This window comes from Cucumis melo, chromosome 8, assembly GCF_025177605.1.
Source record: "Cucumis melo cultivar AY chromosome 8, USDA_Cmelo_AY_1.0, whole genome shotgun sequence".
Classification (NCBI taxonomy): Eukaryota; Viridiplantae; Streptophyta; class Magnoliopsida; order Cucurbitales; family Cucurbitaceae; genus Cucumis; species Cucumis melo.
Genome location: NC_066864.1, coordinates 17,795,611 through 17,806,045, shown reverse-complemented (window position 1 = coordinate 17,806,045; position 10,435 = coordinate 17,795,611).

The window sequence follows — 10,435 nt, the reverse complement described above, 5'->3', positions numbered from 1 at the left end:
GCATTCGTTCTATAGGAAACATGGAAAGTAGGTTGCCGTTTTGTGAAACATGGAAGGGGAGACGTTGAGTCAGTAAAGACCAAGACCAATTGGTGGAGGTAAAATAAAATAAAGAGAGGAAGTAGTTATAAAAAGGTTAGGAATGTGTTAAATAGGTTTGTTTTGGCTGTAACTTAGAAAATTGAATAGGTGTAATTTGTTAATAAAACAATCTTAAAAATGGGTACAAATAATAACTAACCACAGAGGGTATAGTAGTAACTTTGTTTGAAAAATGTTGTTCCCATTTTGTCCCTTTTGTATGTAATAAGATTGAGAAAAAAGAAAAAAGAAAAAAAAGAAGAAGAAGAAGAAGAAGAAGAAGAAGAAGAAGAAGAAGAAGAAGAGTGAGGTGGGGATGATGAGGCTATATATTTTAGGCAAAAGAATAAGAATTAGAAAATGGTCCCACCCAAGTATAAGTATAAGTTGTTTGTCTGTCAACTTCATCATTGTGTCCTCTCCTTTAATTTTCACTCTTTTTTTCTATTTTCCTTTCTTAACTTCTAACTTTTATTTTTCTACAATACACATACACAAGGACTATAATATTTATCTTACCATCCCAATTTATATTTCATCTATATATATATATATATATATATATATCATAGCTTAGGAATATATATAAATATCAATATTTAACAGATGCTGTGATTAGATCAATTGTGTTGTTAATGTTTGGTGCATATTCAAAGATATTAAACAAATTAACTAATCTTTAATGTCGGTTAAACTTTTCAATTAATGAATCTTACAACAATAATTATTCAATTATTAATTTTTTATTTTTAATATAATAAGCAGCGTCTTGTTCCATATCTTTATTTGAGTTTGTCTAAATTAATTACCCAAAAAATCATCTAAGAATTTATAAATATCTCATAGAGCAAGTGTACAAAATTTAATACTAAAATGTGATTTGAACAAAAGCTAACATACTTTTTTTCTATTTTCTTGTTTCTGAATATTTGTATATATCTCATATATTACTATACTTGATACTTATTTCTTCTTTTGAATATATAAACACAGCTTTTAATAAATAATATTTTTATTTTTATACTCTCTAATATTTTTTAAAAAATAAAATTGTAAAAAATAGAACTTAATTTTTTCTATTTTTTTAAAAATTTCTATTTTAAATTATTTAAAAATCAAACTTTTATTTTCATTTTGGTTTCTCACTTTTCAAAATTAAGCTCCTTAAACCCTATTTTCACCTCTTAAATTGCTATGTTGTATTTGTAGTCTACTTTTTACCATTGTTTTAAAAAGTTAAACAATTTTTTTAAAGCTAAAAATGGTGCTCCCCTTTTTATAATTATTTTGTTTTTTATTTTTTTACTTTAAAAGTTAGTTTTATACATACCCATTTCACCTTTAATTTTTTTCCTTATGTACTCTACTTTTTACCAATATTTTAAAAGAGTCAATCAAAATTAATTAAAAAATAGTTTTCAAAAAGAAAAATTATTGAAAATAACAAAACTACTGAAAATATTTAAAAAAATATAGCAAAATATTAGATTCTATCACCGATAGACACGGATAGAAATCTATGAATGTCTATTCAATGCATTGATAGACACTAATAGAAGTCTATCGATTTCTATCCTTTATAGAAGGTGAAAGTTTGATATATTTTATAAACATTTTAGTTCATTACGCTATATTTGAAAATGTACCTTCTAAAAATTTAGGGTGCGTTTGGGGGAAGGGTTGATTTAGGGAAGGGTTAGTGTTAAGATAAAACTAGTGTTAAGTTAAACCTAGTTTTATCATAACCCTTGTTTGGGGGAAGGGTTTAAAAAGGTAGTTTTATGATAATATGTGTTTGGGGGAAGGGTTAGGTGAGAAGAGTTAATGGGGATTTTATGATAAAATGTGTTTGGGGTAAGGGTTAGGTGGGGAGGATTAATGGGGATTTTATGATAAGATGTGTTTGGGGGAAGGGTTAGGTGGGTAGTTTAATGGGGATTTTATGATAAAATGTGTTTGGGGAAGGGTTAGGTGGGTAGTTTTATGGGAATTTTATGATAAAATGTGTTTGGGGGAAGGATTAGGTGGGTAGGTTTATGTGGATTTTGTGATAAATTTTATTTGGGAAAATTGTTAAATGGGTTGGGTTAATTAATTTTTTATGTGGTATAATATTTTTAAATTAAATTATAAATATCATAAAAAAATTATTGCATATTTTTTTACGAAATCCTCGAATCCGTCTTATTCTCCTATTTTATTTGTTGTATGTGTAATGTTATTAAATTAATACATACAGTTGCCCAAATTAAAATAAATTTGTGAACATATTGTGATAAATTTATTACAATTAATTTTTTATAAAGATAAAAAAATTATTCAATATTTCTAATCGGCGATAGCGAAGTCATCCAATTTTAAACCTATATAAATAGCCGTTATAACGCTTTTGGAAAATTGTGACTATTTTCTTTCATTTAAAATAAACATTACCAATGAAGAAAAGAAGTTTTTGACAATAGAAAATGCATAAATAGTCAACATGATACAGAAAAAAACGTAAGGAAATAATAAGCAACACAGGTCACTACAAACAGAAACTATCTCTCTATGTCTCGTAGGAGGACTCTACAGAATCCCTCCCTTTCATCCTCAAGCATGAGTACGAAACCCCGAAGGTCGTCCATACGAGACAAAAGATGCCTTTGCAATAACGCCCTATCCAAACTCGTAAGTTCTGGCATCTCACGCAATATGCGGAAAAATTCCGTGCGCACGTGGTTGTCATTTGCAAGGTTGCGTGCTGGCCACTCCGCAATCTGCCTGAGTTGCTCGTTTGTTTGGTCGAGCGCCAGATGTATCGCTTCAAGCTCGAAGTCTCGGTGACTTCCCCTCTTCCTCTTCGATCCACTTGATCCGGTCCTACCCTCTGAAGCGCGAGAAGGTCGGGATGCACGTACATCGTCCTGCGAGATGTCAACTCCCTGGCTGTACACGGGCGGGAAGTCCTCGTTTCCATCCCCCATATCAAATCTGTCATATCCGCCACCTGGCTCGTTAGACCCCACGTCCGCGAATGTCTCAGCGAACCGATCGGTCGCCCTATCACGACCAAATACATATGTAAGCTCGTCGTAATACGGGAATGGTTTGTTCAGGAGTCCTTTCGCTGCAGGATGCGACTGCGGGCAGAAAAAAAAATATGACGTATGAGTACTAATTGAAAAATTGTTTACTAAATGTAAATTGTGAACGTTGTGTCACGTTTAAATTATATTCCATACCCTAACCCAATTATCAAATAATTCCTTCTCCGCAACGATACATTTCTCTTCATCGTTCCACCCAAAGCCACTGCACGCTGGGTCCCGCATTTCGGCAATGGCCTGGAACGTTTGCTTCAGTGTCTTGATCCTACAATCAATTACAGTTGTTGCTCGTACCTGACATCCAAGTAGTTTCTCTGCCATCATGCGTACCAACTGCGCAAGGTATCCTGGGCGGAATGTACCATTATCTGATTTCCAGCCCCCCATTGACACTAGCTCCATTAAACATTCCACAAGAGTCCCCTCCTCCTCCCTCGTCCAAACATGTCTCGGGGCACGATTTGAGGTTGACATACTGAGAATCAGAAATTAGAAAAAATACATGCAGTACATAAGTAATTTCACCATTAAACTCCAAAATAAAATAGATATGATACAAATTAAGGCACATGTACAATACATATGCAACAGGCCATATTAGTTTTTACAGTACATGTTAGACACGATAGAATTGCGACGAAGTCATAAAAAACTTGTTATCTAAATTTGTCTTAGCTTAGCGTTACGGAACTGCCAATCGGTGAACATCGATGCGGCTAGGTCGTCGCGCCACTAAGACCACTCGTTTGTTGTCTCAATGTACTGAATGTCTTCTGAAGCGGTGGTCGTTGCGTACGTGGAGTCCCCCTCGTCCTCGTCCTCAACGTCGTCACAATATGTCATTTCCCTGTTGATCAAATTGTGAAGCAAGGCACATGCTAGAATGGTGCGACACTGGACTTGCAGGGGATAGTACGACTTTCCACGAAGAATGGCCCAACGACCCTTTAGAACACCGAACGCGCGCTCAATAACATTCCTTGTGGAGGAGTGCTTCATGTTGAAGTACTCCTTTGCATTTGTTGGCGCATTTGCAGCACCATGCCACTCTTGCAAATGGTACCGCTGGCCTCTGTACGGGGCGAGAAACCCCTCCGCGTTTGGATATCCAGCATCGCACAGATAATAATATCCTGTTATTAAATGGTTTGTTTATGAACTTTAAATAGGTAAGTAGGAAGCGACGGTGTTTTATTATAAACAAGATATACCCTTTGGCACTTGTAGTCCATTTTCTCGTGAAATCGCATCACGTAGGATCCGCGAGTCTGCTGCAGATCCTTCCCAACCGGCGAGGACATAAACGAAATCCCCTTTCGTGTCACAGACCCCAAGAACGTTTGTGGCAATTTCCCCCTTACGCGTTCTGAAAGTAGGCCGATCTCCTGCGGGGACGTTCACCTTTATGTACGTCCCGTCTAACGCGTCAAGGCAGTTCTGCAGGTTGAAAGAAACGCGATGAATTAACTGCGATGTACCTAAAGGTCAATTATAGTAAACTTCTACGATGCCCACCTCGAAACACTTCCAACGTTGATCATTGCAGTTACTTGTTACCGGAACAGGTCTCTTTATCAACTCCTCGTACAGTCGAAGAACAGCCAACAATACGATGTTGAAATGTCGAGATACTGTCTCACCGGAGCGTACAAATTCTCGTTGTATGACGCGGTTCTTCACGTCATGAGCGAGGACGTGCAAGAACATTGCTACCATTTCCTCAACATCGACAATTTCAGTTGAAGAAAGACCAGCGACATTTCTAAGTAAATGGCATAGAATTGCGAATGTTCGCCTATCCATCCGCGTGCTTTGCCGACACATAAGATCTGACTCGTGTATCATGCAAAAGTAAGCAAGCTCCCTAATTCTATGGCGTGTATCGGGCGGTGTATGTGGGAGACGCTTATTGTTGTTCATTAATAGCTCCAACGTTAGTAAAATCTGACGTTGGGCCAACGTGAATGCAGTTAGAACTCCAATAAGTGTTTGTTCATCTATTACAATGTATGTAAAGTTCCCTAAAAACATGTACTATTTAAATTAGTACAATATCGATATATTGTGAAAAGATATGTAAACTTAGTAATATCCATATTTAGTAAAACTATAAACATAGAACAAAAAAATTAGATTATGACTGACGAGAACATTGAAAACAGAACAATAGTTTGGAATGTGTAATTTGAAATTATGACTTATAATTTTATTTTATTTTCAACAATTTTTACAATCTATTTTAGTTCTAAAATAAGTATTTTAAAAATAGAAATGAAATTGGTTGAAAAAAAAAATTCAACAAAACATAAAGAAGGTTAAAATAAAAGAAAAAAGTATGTGGTGAAAACATATTAATAAGTTTGTGGTTAAAATACAATTTCATACAAATGTGTGAGAATAAAATAACTTTAGAAATAGTTGAAGTTTCATTAGTTTTAAATTAAATATAAAAATTGGTATTAAATGAGGCTTAAGAACATTAGAATGGAGAATAGGAAAAATGTTTGAAAATCACCAACATTTATTTTCTTTCTTTAACGTCACAATATGCTACATAACCTATTTTCTTTTTTCTTTTTAGGAAAAAACCTATTTTCAATGTATATATATTTTTTAACTAAATTTTAAATTTTTAGATGAAGAGAATATTTTTAACTAATTTTAAATTATTTAGAATGTATATGAATTTTTTTATGACTTCTATATTGCTCATAATTACTAATCTCAATATTTGATCTTTAAATATGAATTAACAAAATACCAAATATTTCAAGTGAAATAAATAATATATCATTTCTGTTTTTTTATGAAACAAATAAATACATTTTCCTTGGAGAGTTTTTGTATCTCTATTTTCTCAACCTATATCCATTTTATTAGGTCTTACAACTTGCAAAACTTTTTATAAGGCCACGAACTCTCAATTGTATATACAATAGTTTTTATTAGACTTTTTAATTATTTGTTGGTAGAAAAATAAAAGTTAGAATTTATGTTTAAAACGCTTTGGACTAAATTATTAAAACAAAAAATGTGATTAAACTTTGGAACGTGTGTACTAAATTTTCAAAGCTTCAAACACATTTGTACAAACTTTATTACTATATAGAAAAAAATTTGTTAAAAAACAGAAAATTAAAAGGATACATTATGTAACAAAATTAACCCGAATGTTCTATATACAAAATGTTAATTATAAAATTATACAAAACCGGAAAAAAATGAACAAAAATAAAATACATTATCGAAAGCCTACAAACGGCTATTACAAGAGTACCTCTTCAAATAATTTCGAACTCCTTCGTCGCAACGTCCTACATAAGAGAAGAATATGATTATTATTTGTAATTAAAACACAATAAAAAACGTATGAAAAAAAATTAAATATACATACCTTTTTAGGATGAAAAATTAAACTCCAAATGAAGATTGAATCGGGAAACCGTAAAAATAAGATTGATTTTAATTTAGTAGCCTCAGAGTTTTGATTCCATTCAAAATAATGAATGGAATTCCATCATAGTTATAGAAAAAGAAATAAAGGACAGAAATGTATAGAAAACATATCGCAAAAACCATACACTAAAAAGACATGGAAGAGACAACCTACATGGTAACGGTAATGAACAAAAGATAAGTTACAAGCACATAGAGGGTACAAAAGATACATGGTAACAGTAAAGAAGAAGAGGACTTACAAAATATAACTTAGAACCACAGAGATGATACAAAGAGGGAGAAGAATGCAGTGAATCAAAAGAGGAAAGGTGGCAATATATAGGGGAAAGATGGGGCAAGTTGATAGGACTTGGAGGGAGGTAAACAAAAATATAAAGACCAAAATAGCAAAGTACAGCCAACTATCAATAAAATACAGGCCCTATCTCTCTGCTACAACTGACATAAAGCATAGCATAGTCAAAGGCTATATACTGAAACCTATACCAAAACCATACCCTACAAAAACATGGAAGAGACAACACTGGACAGAAAGGAAGAAGAGACAACACTGGACAGAAAGAATACAGAGAAATAAATTAACAATGTAACAATACAGACAAACAAATTTTGTAAATTAAAGTAAATGGAAGTAAATGAACAGAACAATAAAACAGAATAGAAGGATTGTAATAAATTTTGTAAGCAAATGTGAAGTCAAATCCATACACTAAAAAGACATGGAAGAGACAACAGTAAAGCAATAAGACATGGCAAAAGAATACAGAGAATACATATAGAGAACAATACAAGAATTGAAAAAGAATGTAACAAATTTTAAAATGAAACAATTGTACAGAGAGAGGTAAGAATAAAACAATTGTAAAAAAAACAACAATTGTAAGAAAATTGGTAAGAATACAGAGAAGACATGTTACACAAATTCAGTATTACACAAATTCGAACTCATCATGGCCGGAACTACATACATTCATTAAAAATAACACATAGGTAAAGAATTCAGAACACAGAATACATAGGTAAACAATAGAGAACAGACAACACAAAGGTAAACAATACAGAACACACAACACATAGGTAAACAATACAGAACACACAAGACATAGGTAAACAATACAGAACACATAACACATTGGTAAAGAATATAGAACAATTCAGCACAAATTCGAACTCATCATCGGCTTTAAAAAAAAGTGGATTGAGAACTCCAAACCTCCCTACCAAGCTCCAATGGCAGAGTGAAGAATCTGTCCTATTGCCAATCGAAGGACCCGAGAGCATAAACGAACCACGGCGGCAAGGAGGTTTGAAGGAGCCAAAACCCACGATTCCAAAAAGGAAATCGTGTTCGGAGCCAACGAATTCGTCGGCTTCAACGAACACAGAAGCCCTTTCGGAGTGAGAGAGACGGATGAGAGAGATTTAGAGAGAGATTCGACGTAACGAAATCCGGTTTCATCGCAAAAACACAAGGGCAGAATGGATTAAAGGATGAAGACGAAATTGTGAACATTCGTTGAGGGAGAAGACGAAAGGAACGATGGATTAAAGGATGAAACGGAAAAAACCAAAATCGACCGGACAAAAAAGAGCGAACAGAAACCCTAGAAAAGTTGAGGGAGAAGACGAAACGATCGAATGGATTAAAGGATGAAATGGAAAAAACCAAAATCGACCGGACAAAAGAGAACGAACACAAACCATAGAAAACTTGAGGGAGAAGACGAAACGAACGAATGGATTAAAGGATGAAACGAAAAAAACCAAAATCGACCGGACAAAAGAGAACGAACACAAACCCTAGAAAACTTGAGGGAGAAGACGAAACGAAACATGGTTTCGATGAGGGAGATGACAGAAAGAAGAGAAAAAGGAAAAAATATCGAGGAAGAAGGGTTGAGGAGAAGATTGAAATCGGTTTGAAGGAAAAATCGAAGACGGATTGCGCTGAAGGACGAAACCGGATTCACGAAAACGGGAACACGCGTATCGCCGTTCAAAGGGGAAGAGTGAAATCGTGTTAAGGAAACCCTAAAACTAGGGTTTCCTTAACATTGGGCCCAAACGGGGGTTAGGGTTGGGCTAACCTAACCCCACAGCCCAAACCCTAACCCCAAACACCCTCTTAAATTTTGCTTTTGGAGTTTGACTAAGGGTTTAAAGTTCAACTCTTGTATTTAAGAAAGATTCAAACCGCATGGTAAGAAAATGAAAACAAAAATAAATTTAATTTTCTAAAACCGAAAAATAAAATATGAAACGTTTACCAAACAGAAATAATGTTGTTTTCAAAAGGGTGTTTTGGAATTTTAGAATTTGATTAAGTTCCTTTCACCAAAAATTGAAAACTAATATAAAATAAATTGAGAAAGACAAACATAAACTTAAAAATGATAATAATAAATAAATTAAAAAAAGAAAAAAACTACCAGATGGGGTTGGTTGGTTGGTTTTTTGTTTTTTAAAATTGAAGATATATAAACACTACCTTCCCACCACTTGACTTATTTGTTATGTTTCCTAGATTTTAAGAATATTTTCAGCTTACTAAAAGAATGAAAATTTGATTATTTAATATTTAAATTCGCGACTAAAAGTTGAAATGTTTACTAAAAGAATGAAAAATATTATGAATTAAAGAAATTACGAGAAAAAAGACAATTTTTAAAAAGTAAAATTAAAATAGTTTAAAAGGGGTCAATTGTTATAAACAAACCCAAGTATGTTCTAATTATTGCTATAAGTATTGGAATTGTGTGAATTCTCTATAGTCTCACACCTACACATTTATCCATTAATTTTATCGTTGCATCACTTGACTCTTGCATCTACTATCTCACGATTCTATAAACAAATACATCAAAATAAAATATCTTTTTTTTGGAAATTCCGTTAATAATAATAACATTTACTGGGGTCCAAATTTCAAAGAATTTTTTATGGTTAAAAGTATGTTCCATCTAACTTCGAGATTAGATATGTCTAATGAAGCTTCATCATCCAACTTGATACCCGCAAAAAGTGAGATGGAGAAAGTTTTGAAACTCTAGTTTCCCTAAAAGCAAAAATTTGTACAAGGAGAATCTTGAAAGAGGTTATTTCGTCAAATAAGAATTTATGGAAAAATGGAATTATTAATGATCCTTGTTGCTTCATTTACAGGAATGCTGAGGAATCCTCTACCCATATTATTTGGAATTGCAGGTTGGCTGAAAAAATTGTGCGGCTTTCTTCCCTCATATTTTGATATTTGTCTTTTATACCTTGTAAGGATTTCGTGAACTCTACATACTAGGGATTGGATTGTTGTGAATTTGTCCAAAGAAGAGATCGCTAAAGTCATTTTGATGTGGTGGGGATTTGGTCTTGTTGTGTGCAGTGGTTGGCGAAGAAGTGTTTCCCTTCCTTAACCTAGCTGTATCGATCAAGCTTGTTGTTTCATTAGGAGAGCCGTTCTGGAGTTCGATTTTTTGAGAGTTTCTCTTGTCATTTCTCCCCTTAAGACTCAATCGACTAATGTTTCTTGGATTGCTTGGTCCACTGGGTGGAAGATGAATGTGGATGCCTCATGGAATGAGAAGCTTGGTTGGGGTGGGGTTGGCTGGATTGTTCGTGACTCTGCGAAGTCTTTAATTAGGTTTAGAGGTCTTAGAATTTACGAGCATTAGGGAATCAAAGTCCTTGAAATGAAAGTTATTGATGTGGGGTTGCAAGCTTTACTTGATCAATTTGGTTTGTTGGCTTCAATGTCTGCTTCACTAACTATGTGATTCGGTCGAGGCTATTGTAGCTTTAAAGGAGATTTA